The sequence below is a fragment of the Anomaloglossus baeobatrachus genome, assembly GCF_048569485.1.
Source record: "Anomaloglossus baeobatrachus isolate aAnoBae1 chromosome 5 unlocalized genomic scaffold, aAnoBae1.hap1 SUPER_5_unloc_23, whole genome shotgun sequence".
Lineage (NCBI taxonomy): Eukaryota > Metazoa > Chordata > Amphibia > Anura > Aromobatidae > Anomaloglossus > Anomaloglossus baeobatrachus.
This window is the reverse complement of record NW_027441799.1, coordinates 795703-813580: the sequence shown is the minus strand read 5'-3', so window position 1 is coordinate 813580 and position 17878 is coordinate 795703. Positions and strand designations below refer to the sequence as shown.

General features: G+C 44.9%; 1 protein-coding gene across 1 annotated transcript in view; it reads left to right on the top strand.

Moving 5' to 3' along the window:
• The first annotated feature begins 5035 nt into the window (after window positions 1-5035).
• LOC142259056 (uncharacterized) overlaps window positions 5036-17878 on the top strand; it is a 223566-nt gene continuing 210723 nt past the window's right edge. The window contains 1 exon segment of the mRNA XM_075331583.1: window positions 5036-5081. The gene's annotated coding sequence lies outside the window, so the exon portion shown is untranslated.

Here is a 17878-nt window from a genome sequence, read left to right as displayed (position 1 = left end):
CTAGGTTTTTAGGATCATTTTTATTTAGTTTGTAGATACATCAATTTGTATATGCATAGTATTTATTGCATATATATTTTTCATCACTTTTATACACATATTGCATTCATCTTACACTCATTTTGTTTTTTATTTTTTACTTATTCTTCACTTATTCTTCACTCATTTTTTAATTTTTATTTACTTTTCATGTGTGTATAGCTCACATTTTTTAAGGGGATTTTTTGATTTTTATAGTATTATCTATTCATTTATTTTCCTATTATATATGTTTCCTTATGTCCTCCCTTCATATGGATACATATTTGTGGTACATTTGATAACATCAGCACCCCTAATCCCATTCTACATACTTATGGCTCATGTTATTCTCAGTTGTATACTTTAATCTTCTCTATATATATGTCCGGAATGGAGCGCATGCGCAGATTGGGAGAGCGGACGTCATGCTTGGAGGCGTCTCATACTCGGCACGGATCGGGTCATGTGATCGGCATCGCGTCACGTGTTTATCACGTGGCTCTGTGCCTCCCGCGTCACCTGCTCTCCTTCCAGGTGACGTCTCTGATCAGTGACGTCTTGCTGTCCTGGAGTCTGGAACGCATGCGCCATGTAATTGTTCCGGCGGGAATTTTTTCCCCATTTGATTGGATACTGGTGCTTTAAATAGCACCGACTTTTGCTGTTTCAGCCCCATTCATTCTCCTCTGACGAAGGTACGCCGAAATGCGCGTAGGGTGGGTCTGGGATTGGCGTCGGCACAGCTCATACACTTATGGCCTCAGGTAAATACCTTGGTTGATCTAATGAACCACAAATATTATCTTATATTTTTGTCATTTGATCTCTGTGCAATCTTGCACATGTATTATATATGAGATACTATGGGATACTATGTATAATTAAATTGCTGCTACTTTTTAACAATTACTATTTATTAATTAGCTATTTTCACTAGTGCACTTTATTTACTGAATTGGTGTTATTAGTATATATAGTGGGTTTTGTTTTTTTTTTCCCAAGCTGCTAGTTTTACATTGTTTGCACATTGTTGCTATTATAAATTATATTTTGTACTTTATATTTTAGTATATTGTAGCTGCTAGTTTGATTGTATTGATATCCATTATTTAATTGATATTACCATATTACCAAGTGATGGCCCATATTCTTGTTTCACCTAAAAAATTAATTTGATACATATTTAAAATCTTAATTGACTGTTTTGGTGCTTTATCGCTGTGTCTTGATCCATTTCCTTTGTTGTTATTTTTCCTTGCAGCTTTTATGTCTTTTGTGATGAACTAATAAAATGGTGTATTTTTACTATTTTTCGTGGCTATTCTATGTGAATTGGGATTTTATGACTACATGTAGCAGAGCTTGAATCATTGTGGGACCTCGTGTGGATTATGTCGGAAGTGCATGAGCGTTTTGGGGATTAATAAAGTGGTAAAAGAGGGTATCCACTACACACACATCATGCACACACAGCTCCGCTACATACACATTGTGTACACATGGCTCTGCTACGTACATGTTGTGCACACACAACTGTTACATACACAGCTCCACTACGTAGACATCGTACACACATAGCGCTGTCCCGTACACATCGTACACATGCGGCTCTGCTCCATATACGTCATACACACATTTTCAGCGACTTGTGATCAAGACCGATCAGGTCCAAACGTTTTTCTACTAAAGTCGCTCAACAAATCTTCTCCTCACCTGAACTTATCAATAAAGAATTCAATTTAGCAAAAATTGAAATGAGTGTGAAGGAGTCAACAGGGGTCACATACATACACAACAGGGGTCACATACATACGCAACAGGGGTCACATACATATGCAACAGGGGTCACATACATACGCAACAGGGGTCACATACATACGCAACAGGGGTCACATACATACGCAACAGGGGTCACATACATACGCAACAGTGGTTTACTATAATCGTCCACTGACACCGCGCCTCATCCAGTGTGTGCACGCCAATATAGGACTGCACTGAGGAGCTGATCATGTGACCCCTGACTCCTCCCCTCCATGTGACATCATCACAGGTCCTGTAAGCACAGAGCAGCCATATATCTAGTGTGCGGCTCTGCAGGTGGAGGTAGGTGCAGGGTATTATATATCTAGTGTGCGGCTCTGCAGGTGGAGGTAGGTGCAGGGTATTATATATCTAGTGTGCGGCTCTGCAGGAGGAGGTAGGTGCAGGGTATTATATATCTAGTGTGCGGCTCTGCAGGAGGAGGTAGGTGCAGGGTATTATATATCTAGTGTGCGGCTCTGCAGGTGGAGGTAGGTGCAGGGTATTATATATCTAGTGTGCGGCTCTGCAGGTGGAGGTAGGTGCAGGTTATTATATATCTAGTGTGCGGCTCTGCAGGTGGAGGTAGGTGCAGGTTATTATATATCTAGTGTGCGGCTCTGCAGGTGGAGGTAGGTGCAGGGTATTATATATCTAGTGTGCGGCTCTGCAGGTGGAGGTAGGTGCAGGGTATTATATATCTAGTGTGCGGCTCTGCAGGTGGAGGTAGGTGCAGGGTATTATATATCTAGTGTGCGGCTCTGCAGGTGGAGGTAGGTGCAGGGTATTATATATCTGTGTGCGGCTCTGCAGGTGGAGGTAGGTGCAGGGTATTATATATCTAGTGTGCGGCTCTGCAGGAGGAGGTAGGTGCAGGGTATTATATATCTAGTGTGCGGCTCTGCAGGTGGAGGTAGGTGCAGGGTATTATATATCTAGTGTGCGGCTCTGCAGGAGGAGGTAGGTGCAGGGTATTATATATCTAGTGTGCGGCTCTGCAGGAGGAGGTAGGTGCAGGGTATTATATATCTAGTGTGCGGCTCTGCAGGAGGAGGTAGGTGCAGGGTATTATATATCTAGTGTGCGGCTCTGCAGGTGGAGGTAGGTGCAGGGTATTATATATCTAGTGTGCGGCTCTGCAGGAGGAGGTAGGTGCAGGGTATTATATATCTAGTGTGCGGCTCTGCAGGTGGAGGTAGGTGCAGGGTATTATATATCTAGTGTGCGGCTCTGCAGGTGGAGGTAGGTGCAGGGTATTATATATCTAGTGTGCGGCTCTGCAGGTGGAGGTAGGTGCAGGGTATTATATATCTAGTGTGCGGCTCTGCAGGAGGAGGTAGGTGCAGGGTATTATATATCTAGTGTGCGGCTCTGCAGGTGGAGGTAGGTGCAGGGTATTATATATCTAGTGTGCGGCTCTGCAGGTGGAGGTAGGTGCAGGGTATTATATATCTAGTGTGCGGCTCTGCAGGTGGAGGTAGGTGCAGGGTATTATATATCTAGTGTGCGGCTCTGCAGGTGGAGGTAGGTGCAGGGTATTATATATCTAGTGTGCGGCTCTGCAGGTGGAGGTAGGTGCAGGGTATTATATATCTAGTGTGCGGCTCTGCAGGTGGAGGTAGGTGCAGGGTATTATATATCTAGTGTGCGGCTCTGCAGGTGGAGGTGTGTGGAGATTCCCCATTACTGGGGCAGGCGGCATTAACCCCTTCAGCTCTGAGACTTTCTTGGTGTTTTTCTCTCGCTGATTTCTATGAATCGTGAGGTTTTTGTTCATTTTCCTCTGATAGATACAAACGCTCCAACTATGAGAGGCCGGAAGTGAGGAAACCCGTCTGCCCTCGGTCCTCGGCCCCTTTCTGCCCTCGGTCCTCGGCCCCTTTCTGCCCTCAGTCCTCGGCCCCTTTCTGCCCTCAGTCCTCGGCCCCTTTCTGCCCTCAGTCCTCGGCCCCTTTCTGCCCTCAGTCCTCGGCCCTTTTCTGCCCTCGGTCCTCGGCCCTTTTCACAGTATAATGTTCCCCCAGAATGTTCTCATTATATGTTTCCCCTTATTCTCTCCAGTAATTGTATTATTACAGCGGATTCTTTATGATGTTACATCGTCATCTTCTCCCCATTCAGGTCCCTACAATATCGGATCCTCTCAGTGGAGATTTTCTATAAAACAGAATTCTCCTGATTGCCCCGTGAAGGATGGATATGGACAGGGACAAGATGGCGGAGAGGATATTACACCTCACCCTAGAGATCCTCTTCCGGCTTACTGGAGAGGTGAGAGATTCTGATGACGTCACATTACATCATTCTTATCTATGGGAATAACAGATGGACAGAACTGGAGAGGTGAGGACTCTGGAAATGTCTGGAGTGAGATTTATTACTGTGTCTCTCCATAACCAGGATTACACAGTAGTGAAGAAGACCTCTAGTGAGCGCTGTCAGGCCCCTGTGTCTGAGGGATGGGGAAGACCCCTGAGCCCAATCACGGGGCCTCCACCTCACCCCCCGATACATGAGGACATCAATGACCAGAAGATCCTAGAACTCACCTACAAGATGATTGAGCTGCTGACTGGAGAGGTGACACTGCTGGGAATGCTGGGACATTATACAGTAATGCTATGAAGGGATCGGGGGTGACGGTATCATTGTATGTGTCAGGTTCCTATAAGGTGTCAGGACGTCACTGTCTATTTCTCCATGGAGGAGTGGGAGTATTTAGAAGGACACAAAGATCTGTACAAGGACGTCATGATGGTGGTTCCCCAGCCCTTCACATCACCAGGTAATAGACAGGACTAAATACACACGGCCTATTATTATCTGTATGTAAGGAATGAATTCAGTCCCTGTATGTGTCTCCTCAAGGTCTATCCAGTAAGAGGACAACACCAGAGAGATGTCCCCGTCCTCTTCTCCCACAGGACTGTAAACAAGAAGACCCCGATGTTCCTCAGGATCATCAGGTAGATGGAGAGAAGGTGCCATGAAATCCCCCTATGATGTGTAGACGGCTGTGAAGGTCTTGTGCTCAGTCTTGTTTTATCCTCCAGTATTATATGTGTTATACTTGTGTACTGAGAGCGGTGGAGATGGCAGGATTAGAGCTGATCATAGATGGGACTTCTCCATCTGTCTGTGACTTTTACAATATTTGTTTCAGGGGGAAGATCTTCCCCAAATAAATAATACTACAGAGACATATGTGAGGGGTGATGAGCGGAGTAAAGAGGAGGTTCCTACAGATAACCGCCCAGGTGAGTAGTGACCACTAAATGCAGAGAAGTCACAGATTCTTCTCAGTCTCCGGCTGTGGCTGCTTTATCAGGGTTGTAGTCCCGCCATAGAAAATTTTCATCTTTCTGCTGCTAGGCCCGTACATGGTCCTCCACCCAATACTGTCCCATTTATTTTGGGCATTGGACGCCCTTATGTTGGAGTGAGATCTGTATCAGGCAGATCTTACAGGTAGGATCCATCCTATGCTCTGAAATTAGAAGACGCTGCCCAGATCTGTAATCTGTAAAGCCAAATGACAGTGTACGTAGAATGTGCAGACAACTTAGAAAATCATGGGAAGCAAAATCTAATCTGTATAGTGGACCCCTAAGAGAAAGCGGAGGGTAATGATGCTGGTGACGTCCTAGATTCTTAGTTTGGTGCCGTGTTCTCCAGGTGAATAAAGATTGATTGCTCTCAGTGGGAGAAACAGAATAATAATCTTGTAGTTGATGAAGAGACCTCAGTAGTCTGGAAAGCTTGCTTTGTAACATCAGTTATTTTATTTTTGTTCTCCATTAATAAGTATCATAACTACAAGATTCTTATTGTTTCTCCCACTGAGAGCAATGAATCCATCTTCCTAGAATCTCGGCCTCTTATTGATGGATCTTCCTTCTCTCCCTTCTGATGAATCTGCTGATAGGGGCGTTTATATCCAAAGTTCAGCACAGGGTAACTGTAACATGAGGGGGGTTGGGATTATCCCACATGGGTACATGGAGGCCGGGCAGCCCACCCACATGATTTCCAAAATGTAATTAGAGAAAAAAGGAAAGTAATAACACAAAGTTCTGATATTTTTACCTTCAAGATCCTTAAATATATTTTTTCAGTCTAGAATTCTACAAATGTCCATTATATAAGACCTTGTACTGGATCCGTCCATTGTGGAGTCCGAGAGGCAGAAAGTAAATGTCTAATATTTCTTCAAGAAACTCATCTGACAGAAGATATTGGCCCCTAAAATAGTTTGGATTGCCGAGAGCCCCTGAGCCACATACTGTAATTACTCCAGATGTGTCACCTCTAGTTACTAAATCACTGACGGTGAAGGCTGTCGGGGTGGAGGGCGGTCATTATAGTAGATGTGTTATTGTCTATAGTCACAGTTTCCTCTATAGTAGTTAGTACAAAGCCGCTCTTATTTCATGGCTTTCCACTGCAGCCAGTTTTCTGCTCCTATCCAGGCCCCGTTTCTCCAATCTGACATCTGTCACTTTACATGGTAACACCTTTGTAATGCTGAATCTGATCCCAGTGTTTCTCAGATTTTTTTCTGTGGCATATTCCACTTTACCTTAGCTGTAATGTTAGGTTGATTTGTTTTCCATTTATTTAAACAAAAAAATCCTGAAATTTACCAAAAATGTGAAAGAATTAGAAGTAATGAAACATTGTATTTGGAAGCTCTTAAAATCAATTGAAATACTATGTCCCAAGAATGACAAAGGTATTTTAGGAGTGATACCTTTATAGGCTAACCAGAAAAATCATATTAGCAGCTTTCAGAGCACAGAGGCTCCTTCTTCAGGCAAATTACAAATGAATTACTGAGACTAAACACAACATTTAAATGAATGTTATAACAGGACATGGGAAAGATGATGCCTCCTAAAGATAAGCCAAGGAAATCAAATTAAGTTTTTTCTTAGAAATGATTTGATTTCCTTGGCTTATCTTTAGCAGGCATCATCTTTCCCATGTCCTGTTGTAACATTCATTTAAATGTTGTGTTTAGTCTCAGTAATTCATTTGTAATTTGCCTGAAGAAGGAGCCTCTGTGCTCTGAAAGCTGCTTATATAATTTATCTGGTTAGCCTATAAAGGTATCACTCCTAAAATACTTTTGTCATTCTTGGGACATAGTATTTCAATTGATGTTTCTGACTAAGATGGTACCACAATATTACCCTGAGGCTCTTAAAACAAATAGTGATACCACAACATATAGTCAATAGATAGCATTTACCGTATTCTGCTTTATTAGCCTAAATGAGTATTTTGACTCCACAGGAAGTCTCTGGAAATTTGCAAGAAGTGTATGTTGTAGAGCAAGGGCATCAAATATGCGGCTCCTCCGGCTGCTTCTGGCGGCCCGCAAGCCCGTGCCCCCCTTGATGATCACGCCTGGTGCAGGGGCCGCAGCCGTCAGTGATTTTTTTTTTATTATTATTATTATTATTATTATTGTGCCATTAATTCCATGGCGCCTTACAAGTGAAAAAGGGTATACATAAATACTAGTACAACAGTCATTAACAGTACAAAACAGACTGGCACAGGAGGAGAGAGGTCCCTGCCTGCAAGGGCTCACACAGTCTACAGGGGATGGGTGAGGATACAGTAGGTTAGGACAGTGGTGGTTGCACAGTGGTGTACTGGACTGAGGGTTATTGTGGGTTGTAGGATTGTCGGAAGAGATGGGTCTTCAGGTTCCTCTTGAAGCTTTTCACGGTAGGAGAGAGTCTGATATGCTGGGGTAGAGTGTTCCAGAGTATGGGGAAGGCATGGGAGAAATCTTGTATGCGATTGTGGGAAAAGGAGATAAGAGAGGAGTAGAGAAGGCGATCTTGTGAGGATCTGAGGTTGCGTGCAAATATGTACCGGGAGACTAGGTGACAGATGTAAGGAGGAGACAGGTTGTGGATGGCTTTGTAGGTCATGGTTAATGTTTTGAACTGGAGTCTTTGGGCAATGGGAAGCCAGTGAAGGGATTGGCAGAGTGGCGAGGCTTAGGAATAGCGAGGGGAGAGGTGGATTAATCGGGCCGCAGAGTTCAGGATAGATTGGAGGGGGGCAAGAGTGTTGGAAGGGAGGCCAGAGAGCAGGAGGTTGCAGTAGTTGAGGCAGGAGATGATGAGGGCATGTACAAATGTTTTTGCTGATTCTTGGTTAAGGAAATCACGGATGCGGGAGATATTTTTGAGTTGTAGCCGGCATGAGGTGAAGTGGGGTTGGATGTGTGGCTTGAAGGATAGAGCAGAGTCGAGGGTTATTCCAAGCCAATGAGCCTGTGAGACCGGGGAGAGTGAGCAGCCATCACCTTTGATGGACAGGCTTGGTGGAGGAGTTGAATGAGGAGTAGGAAAGACAATGAATTCTGTTTTGTCCATGTTAAACTTTCAGAATCGCGCAGAGAAGAAGGATGAAATAGCAGACAGACATTGTGGGATTTTGGTTAGTAAGGCGGTTATGTCAGGTTCAGAGAGGTAGATCTGCGTATCCTCAGCATAGAGATGATACTGAAAGCCGTGGGACTCTATGAGCTGTCCTAGGCCGAGGCCGAAGTTGTAGATGGAGAACAGCAGGGTTCCACGAACAGAACCTTGGGGGACACCAATGGATAGAGGGTGGGATGATGAGGAGGTGGTGTGAGAGTGGGAGACGCTGAAAGTTCGGTCGGTTAGGTATGAAGAGATCCAAGATAGGGCCAAGTCTGTGATACCCAGAGAGAAGAGAATCTGTAATAGGAGGGAGAGGTCTACTGTGTTGAAGGCTGAGGACAGATCCAGGAGGAGGAGGACAGAGTAGTGTTGCTTGGCTTTGGCAGTTAGTATGTCTTAGTGACGATAGTTAGGGCAGTTTCAGTGATGCGGTCAGAAGCCAGATTGTAGCTGGTCAAAGAGGGAGCAGGAGGAGAGGCATGAGGACAGTTCAAGATGGATATGCTGTGCCAGTAATTTTGAGGCATAGGGGAGAAGGGATATGGGGCGGTAGCTAAACACAGAGGATGGGTCAAGAGAGGGAGTTTTGAGGATGGGTGTGATCGAAGCATGTTTAAATCATGAAGGGAATACACCAGTTGATAGTGATAGGTTGAAGAGATGGGTTAGGGCTGGGATGAGGACTGTGGTGATGTTGGGAATGAGGTGCGATGGGAGCAGGTCAAATGCAGAGGTGGTTAGATGTGATCTTGAGAGTAGAGTTGAAAGATGATCTTCTGTCATGGGGGAGAAGCTGGATTTGGAGGAAGTGGGCTGAGTAGCTATGATAAGGGGCTGTAGGGATTGTGGGCCAAAGCTTGCTCTGATGTTGCCAATCTTCTGCTTGAAGAAAAAGGCAAAGTCTTCAGCTGAGATGAGAGGAGAGGGAGAGGGTGCTGGGGGACTGAGGAGAGAATTGAAAGTGTTGAATAGCTGTTTAGGGTTGTGAGATAGAGAGGATATGAGGGATGAGAAGTAGGTTTGTTTTGCAGCAGTGAGTCCAGACTTGAAAGTGGTGAGGGACTCTTTATATGCAATGAAGTGCTCAGTGGAATGAGACGTCTTCAATTTGCGCTCAGCAAATCTGGAAACCCGTCTCAGTTCTTTAGTCTGGCTCGTGTGCCAAGGTTGCCTGTTGATTGTGCGAGTTTTGGTGTGTGTGAATTCAAGAGCTGCAGAGATTGTAGTGTTATATAAAGAGGCTGCAGCATCTGCGTCGTGTAAGGAAGCAATGTCTGCGAGAGGGAGAAGGGACTGAGAAAGTGCGTGTAAATCAAGGTGTTTGATGTTTCTGCGAGGGTGTGACTGTTTGTGGAGGGGGGTTGTGTATTTGGAGAAGAGAGGGAAGAGAATGTGAGTAGGTTGTGGTCAGACTGGGGGAGTGGTGAGTTAGAGAGGTTAGATGGGGAACAGAGGCGAGTGAAGATGAAGTCCAGCGTGTGGCCATCTTTGTGAGTAGCTGCAGAGGAGCATTGGGTGAGGCCGAAGGAGGAAGTGAGTCTTAGACGTTTTGAGACAGCTGAGTGAGAGGTGTCGATGGAAATGTTGAAATCACCCATGATGATGGTGGGGATGTCGGTGGAAAGGAAATGTAGTAGACAGGTGGTGAATTGGTCAAAAAGGCGGTAGCTGGCCATGGAGGGCGATAAATGACAGCCAGTTGGAGGTTGTAAGGGGAGTAGATGCAGACAGAGTGCACCTCAAAAGAGGGGAGAGTAACAGAGGGTGGTAGTGGAATTAATGTAAAGGAGCATTTGTCAGACAGGAGCAATCCAACTCCTCCATTATGCTTCTTACTGGGGCGGGGGTGAGACAGATAGAGACCACCATAAGAAAGTGCAGCAGGAGAGGCTGTGTCAGAGGGGGTGAGCCAGGTTTCTGTGATGCCGAGGAAAGAAAGTTTATTAGTGATGAAAAGATCATGGATGTATGAAAGTTTGTTGCAGACAGAGCAAGCGTTCCACAGAGCTCCTGCTAGTGGGACTGGGGCAGCGGGGCTCGGGTGAATGGGTATGAGGTTAGAACGGTTGCGAAAATTTGTCATAGATCGTGGATGAGGGTTCAAAGTAACAATGGGGATGTGCTGAGGAGGACCAGGATTAGGAGAGATATCTCCAGCAGTGAGGAGAAGCAGAGAGAGTGTTAGTAGGTGGGAGCAGGAGAGGCCATGAGGTAGTCGTGTGTGTCTGGTGACACAGGGTGTACTGTGGAGGAAAAGATCTGAGGAGATGAGGTGGGTGGGGAGGATGGAGGGAGAGATGACCAGGTCATTACTGGGTTTAGGGATCAGAGGCGTAAGGAAAAATATGAAGTGTTATAGGGGTGAAAGTGAAGAGAAACACAAACATTGTTTGCAGAGTCTCTGTATCCAGTTACCTACAGGTTCCTTACGGTCCATTTCTGGTCCAATTCATTGCATCATACTTATATGGTGCAGACTTGTATTGATGCAATTAAAATTTCATTCAGACTTCAGAGGAAGGGGAGGGGTCGTCACTTATCTAGATCACTCACTTCAAAACTGAGCCCAGATGTGGGGATACCATAGCCAGAGATAACGAGGGGGTCATAAAGAAAGTGGGGAGAGGGTGATGGAGGGGTCAGTTAGAAGCATATTAAATTGCTACAAGAAGCAGAAAGAAGGAAGATCAGTTCATGGGAAGTAGGGTGGCTGATCAAACATACCAGATATTAGCACAAGCAGCACAGAGAATGATCTAGATGGTTGGTGAACACTTTGAAACCCTGGGTGCTTCACAGAATTTTTTAACGTTGATCCGTAAAAATAAAAAAAATCCACTTTTACCACAAAATTGTTACTTGTTACGAAAACACTCTGCATCCAAAACGCTGCAAACCCTGATCATGGGCACATAGCCTAAAAAGCTAGTAATGGATGGATGGATGGATGGATGGATGGATGGATGGATGGATGGATAGATGTCGAACACATATATAATGTCCCATATTGTAGCATATTCTAAGCTGGCACCCTTTAGTGACTTTCATGTGGCACTAAAGGGTGTTTAGCCTTGTTTTAGCCAAAAAATAAATAATTAATTAGAGGGAACCTGTCACCACTTTTTTGCCCTATAAGCTGAGGCCACCACCACCGGGCTCTTATATACAGCATTCTAACATGCTGTATATAAGAGCCCAGGCCGCTTTGAAAACATAAAGAACCCTTTATAATACTTACCTAACGGTTGCGCGGGGGGCCTAATGGGCGTCTCCGTTGTCCGGTGTCGGCGCCGCCTGTTTCGGCCATCTTCATCCTTCTTCTGAAGCCTGTGTGCATGACGCGTCTACGTCATACACACTCGCCGATCCTGCTCAGGGCCTGAATGCCGGCGAGTGTGGATGACGTCGGACCCGTCATGCACCACAACTAGAGAAGAAGGAGCACAAAGATGGCCGAAAGAGGCGGCACAACAACGGAGACCAGGAGGAGCACTTTGGCCACATCAGGTGACTGAGGGAGGAGATTTATCTCCCATCTGACATGTTTGATCATGCCGAGTGGGAGATAAACCATCTTTTTAAGGGCTTGAATCGTGATCTCCAGGGTCTCGGCTAACCCCGGCAGCTGAAACCTCAGAGATTTTCTGACGCTATACACTTTTTTTTTTCTTTTTCTTGCTGCTGTTTTTAATCCGTAAAGCTGTCATAAAGAGGTTAAAGGTCTGTGAAAATATTTTTTTCTTGTTCGGATATTGAAGTAATTTGTCTTTTTTTTTTATTTTTTGTGATTTCCTCGGCTTCATTCTCATGATACTGTCTCAGAGGAGATCTCATTTATATGTATAAATACATGTGTGGTCAATATAAAGGACTGGCACATGACTTATTCCTTCCAAAGACAGTACTAAGGACTAGGGGGCACTCACTGCGAGTGGAAGAAAAGCGATTCCGACAGCTAAATAGGAAAGGGTTCTCTACAGTTAGAGCAGTCAGACTGTGGAATACCCTACCACAAGAGGTAGTAATGGCAGATACTATAACAGCTTTTAAAAAAGGGCTGGATGATTTCCTCAGTACACAAAACATTGTTGGTTATAAATGACTTAGTGACTAAATGTAGAACTGGTGGAGGAAGGTTGAACTAGATGGACCTAGGTCTTTTTTCAACCTAAGTAACTATGTAACTATGTCGTCATCTTTATTGTTTTTGCTTTTATGATGAGGCGGAAGTCGGTTTCTTCGGCAGTTTTTATTTGGTTTTAACGTTTTTTAGCTACAAAAATAAAAATGACAACAATATAATACATTATAGTGCGGAGCTCGGATGTGAATACACTTAAAATGATAAAACTGGCACAAAAATGGACATCAAAGTGGCACCGAAGTGCGTTATGGAAAGGGTTAAATGGCCTTGGGCCACTGATCTATATAGGTAAAACCATAATAATTTGCCCATAGACTGAAATCAGAGAACAATGGCGACTTTCCCTTTACGATTACAAATTAATGCTAGAAACCCATTTACATCAGCCGGAAGTGAACTTTACAGAACACCAGTGACTTATTCATATTTGGGTGAATTGGCAATTTGCTCACTTTGGTGCCAGTTCTCATTATAAAACCCATTTGGGCCGGGCTGGAGTGACCTGAGTTAGATGCGAGACATCACTATGTAATGGTGGTGTGAGATCAGTCGCCAACGTCATTTAACCCTTTCAAAAACGGCTTTTGATGTAATTTTGATGCTAGTTTTGTGCGGTTTTATACATTGTTTGGTTTATTTTTTGGGGTTTTTTTGCTGCTTTTAAGTGTATTCATATCTGGGCTCTGCACTCTATTGTACTTTATTATTGTGATTTTTTTTTATTTTTTTTTCTGTTTTGTTGTTAACCTGTAAAAGAAAAAAAAAACGAATAATAATCCAAAAAAGAAACCAACTTCAATATCGTGTTGCTATTGCTGATGTAGAGCGATACCGGTGGGAAAAGGGAAATAAATGTCTGTTTTTACCACAGTTATATCCCGCCAGTGACTGACTGCAGCTGAGCATTAGAAGTCAGTGCCGAGAGCGCGGTGACTAAAACCGCATCAGTGCCACCCCTATGACTGAAAGCTGGACGTTGTTATAATACAAGTGGCGTTGTCTATTGGTCATGAGTGGCTTGACACAAGGAATGAGACACTTGTAGCCCATGTCCTGGATACGTCTGTGTGTGGTGGCTCTTGAAGCACTGACTCCAGCAGCGTCCACTCCTTGTGAATCTCCGCCAAATTTTTGAATGGGGTTTTCTTAACAATCCTATCAAGGCTGTGTTTATCCCGATTGATTGTGCACCTTTTTCTACCACACTTTTTCCTTCCACTCAATTTCCATTAATATGCTTGGATACAGCACTCTGTGAACAGCCAGCTTCTTTAGCAATGACCTTTTGTGGCTTACCCTCCTTGTGGAGTATGTCAATGACTGCCCTCTGAACATCTGTCAAGTCGGCAGTCTTCCCCATGATTTTGTAGCCTACTGAATCAGACTAAGGGACCATTTTAAATTCTTAGGAACCCTTTGTAGGTTTTTTGTGGTAATTATTCTAATTTTCTGAGAACTTTTGGGTTTTCATTGGCTGTAAGCCATAATCATCAATATTAACAGAAATAAACACGTCAGAGAGATCCCTCTGTGTGTAATGACTCTATATAATATATAGGAATAGACTCCTCTGTGTGCAACGACTCTATATAATATATAGTGATAGATCCCTGTGTGTGTAATGACTATATATAATATATAGGAATAGATCCCTGTGAGTGTAATGACTCTATATAATATATAGGAATAGATCCTTCTGTGTGTAATGACTCTATATAATATATAGGAATAGCTCCCTCTGTGTGTAATGACTCTATATAATATATAGGAATAGATTCCCTCTGTGTGTAATGACTCTATATAATATATGCGTTTCCCTTTTTGTAATGAATTACTGAACATAACTTTTTGATGATATTGTAATTTATTGAGATGCACCTGTATATGTTTATAATCACCTGTAAATATTTCTTAGCTATTTTGTAACAATTGTTATTTTGTACATATGGCTGTTTTTTACCTAATAACAGAGATTCTGATTGACAGTGGTATTTTCCTATATTTCACACATTCGGAAAGGGGGGGGGGGGTCAGTTCAGTATTTAAGAGTTTGTGTTTTTTTTTCATCTTACGTCTAGTGATGTGCGAGTGTAATTGTTACTATTCGCTACTCGCATGAATAGTATGGTATCGGGATACTTGTCATGTGCGTTTTTATGTATTCGCCTCGCTATGTTCGTATGTCCCGCCCAGCCAGTTGGCACCTGATTTGCAGTTACTAAACATGCTGGGCTTTTTACCAATCACAGTAATGCCGCAGTCATCTTGGTTGTGGCATAACTGTGATTGGATAGCCGTGCAGTATCATAGGGTCTATAAAAGCCCTTCTGTCGCCATTTTGCGCACATTGCATCCAGAACCAGCGTTGTATGAGTATAGGGGTAGAGTAAGCAGTGACTAGGGAGAGTGTAGGCATATTAATAACACACAAAGCCCTTTTCAGGGCTACCTGCCTTGTCTATACAAGTGTCAGTGTAGCGAATGGTGGGACAGATTTTCGCGCAGGGACAGAGTTTAAAGGAGTGTGTCACTCCATAGTACCGTCCATAATACAATAGCTCTTTTAAGAGCTGAAACCACTGAATAAGGTCACAACAGGGAGAGAGAGATTGTGGATTAGGTAGGGAATCAAGACCTATTTACACAATATTTAGGTGTTCACAGCCTGACTTGTGGCGTCCACATAAGCTACATTAACACATTGTTAGTGGCCTTTGCAAATACAAAGCAGTACTCTACCATTTAATGCTGCCTGATAGACTAAACACATTGCTCCTGTTTGCACAATATTTAGGGGGTCACAGCCTGACTTGTGGTGTCCACATCAGCCACATTAATACGTAGAGGGCTTGTCAAATACAAAGCAGTACTAGCATTTTGTGCTGCCTGATACACTAAATGCACGTCTCATTATATGCCTTGGAGGTGCTGGCCTGCCCAGCTGCTAGTGTGATGTCAGCGTGTTTCCAGCTGGGCCAGAAGTGGCCCTGTAACATATGTTTGGAAGGGGCTGCTCTTACTTACAAATTTGGGTGGTCCCTTCCTCATTGATATTCAGTTAGTGGAATACATTTTCCATAGCAGTTTACAATCCGCCCATTGTAGTGTTGGTCTTTACCCTCCTCCTCCATGTCATTTTGCAGTCCTCAATTCAAGTTTTCAAAGGGCCATCAGTTGTTCATCAATAGTAATTGTAAATTGCTATTAAATATGTTTCCCCTATCTCAGTTACAATGAGGGACAAGCCATGACAAGGGTCTCCAATGACAAATATTAGTTTGGTAGGAATACTGTTCTGGTTTGTCCATTGCACAATATGCATTGTTTAAAAAAATTAGCCCTATGGCCTGAGTCATGGTTGACGTAGGGAGTCACCATCACAAGGGTCTCCAATGACAAACAGTTGTTAAGCTGGAGTAGGAGTACTGTCCTGGTTTGTCCACCATTGCACAATGTACATAGTGTTTACAAAAATTAGCCCTATGGGCTGAGTCATGGTTGATGCAGGAAGGAAATGGCTTTATATGAGAAGTGGTGGACGTTAACAGCAGTAGTCACAATCAACATTTTGGGATATTTAGTTTGGGTTGCTCTTATCTGGAGAGTTTACAAACTGTGGAGAAATCCAGTTCTTGTTGAATTAATCAGAGTAAGTCTATCTGCATTTTCTATGGAGAGGCGTGAGCGCCTATCAGTGATGATTGCCCCAGCAGAACTGAAAACACGCTCTGACGTCACACTAGCGGTCAGGCAGGCCAGCACCTCCAAGGTGTATAAGGAGAGGCCAGGCCAGCACCTCCAAGGTGTATAAGGAGAGGTCAGGCCAAGTGTTCAGCTTGGACACCCAATAATTAAAGGGAACTGAAGCATCAGAAAGGATGCAGGTATGGTCACTTAAGTACCCCTTGACCATGTTGTGCTTCTCCTCCTTGGCATTGTTACAGGCACAGATAACCCTTGCTGATGTCCTGGTTTATTGAAAATGGCCCAGTTTGTGCACATTTTTCCCCCACTTCTGTTGGACCTGGTGTTGGTGTCTCTCCCCATTAATCTTTGGTGTTTGAAAAAGCCGGTAAGGGTACTTTCACACTTGCGTTTATTTCCTTCCGTTACAATCCGCCCTTTTGGAAAACAGCGGAATCCGTTAACGGATTCCGCTGTTTCCCATAGACTTGTATGGGTGACGGATTGTACCAAAAGGACCTGCGTTGCTTCCGCTGGGCGACGCTCCGTTGCTTCCGCCCAGCGGGAGGAATGCAGCATGTAACGTTATTTTGAGCAGCGGAATCCTCTGGATTCCACTACGCATGCTCCTTTTTTTTTTTTTCTTTTTTTTTTTAAATCAAACTTTATTTTGGCTCGCGGTGGCCGAACGTTCAGCTGAGCGCCCGGCCGTCGGCAAGCGACAGCGCTCAGCTGAGCGACCGGCCACCGGCATGCCCGGCCGCCGGCAAGTCACAGCGCTCAGCTGAGCGCCCGCTCGCCGGCATGCCCGGGCGCCAGCAAGTGACAGCGCTCAGCTGAGCGCCCGCCCGCTGGCATGCCCGCCCGCCGGCATACCCGGCCGCCGGCAAGTGACAGCGCTCAGCTGATCACCCGGCGGCCGGCTGCAGGGAGCGATCAGCTGATCACCCGGCAGCCGGCTGCAGGGAGCGATCAGCTGATCGGCCGGCTGCAGGGAGCGATCAGCTGATCACCCGGCGGCCGGCTGCAGGGAGCGATCAGCTGATCACCCGGCGGCCGGCTGCAGGGAGCGATCAGCTGATCACCCGGCGGCCGGCTGCAGGGAGCGATCAGCTGATCACCCGGCAGCCGGCTGCAGGGAGCGATCAGCTGATCGGCCGGCTGCAGGGAGCGATCAGCTGATCACCCGGCGGCCGGCTGCAGGGAGCGATCAGCTGATCACCCGGCGGCCGGCTGCAGGGAGCGATCAGCTGATCACCCGGCGGCCGGCTACTAGGAGCGATCAGCTGATCGTTTACAATAGTCTGCCGCTGGTAAAACTGTAAAAAAAAAAAATAAATAAAATAAAAACGAATTGCGTTGTTTTGCTGCATCCGTTGCATCCGTTGTGCCACTATATGCAACACATCCGTTGCATCCGTTACACAACGCAATGCAACGGATACCGTTCAACGCAAGTGTGATGTCTGAGGGTGATGTTTTCAGCAACTGACCTACAATGACCCTCTTGAAAGCTTCCATTGTGCAACCCTTTGGTGACTCCAAATTTCTCCTTGTACCTTGGGTCCAGAATGGTGGCCAACCAGTATAGGTTGTAGGATTAAATGTGTATCATGCGTGGGTCTTGCGACAAACGCTTACACATCAACTGTGCCATGTGGGCCAAGTTGCAAACAGGCAAAGATTCTGTGTCCCAACCAGGAGGAACAATACCCATCCTCTCTTCACGTTGACTCACCTCCTCCTCTCCAGCCCATCCATGCTAGACAGACATGAAGCT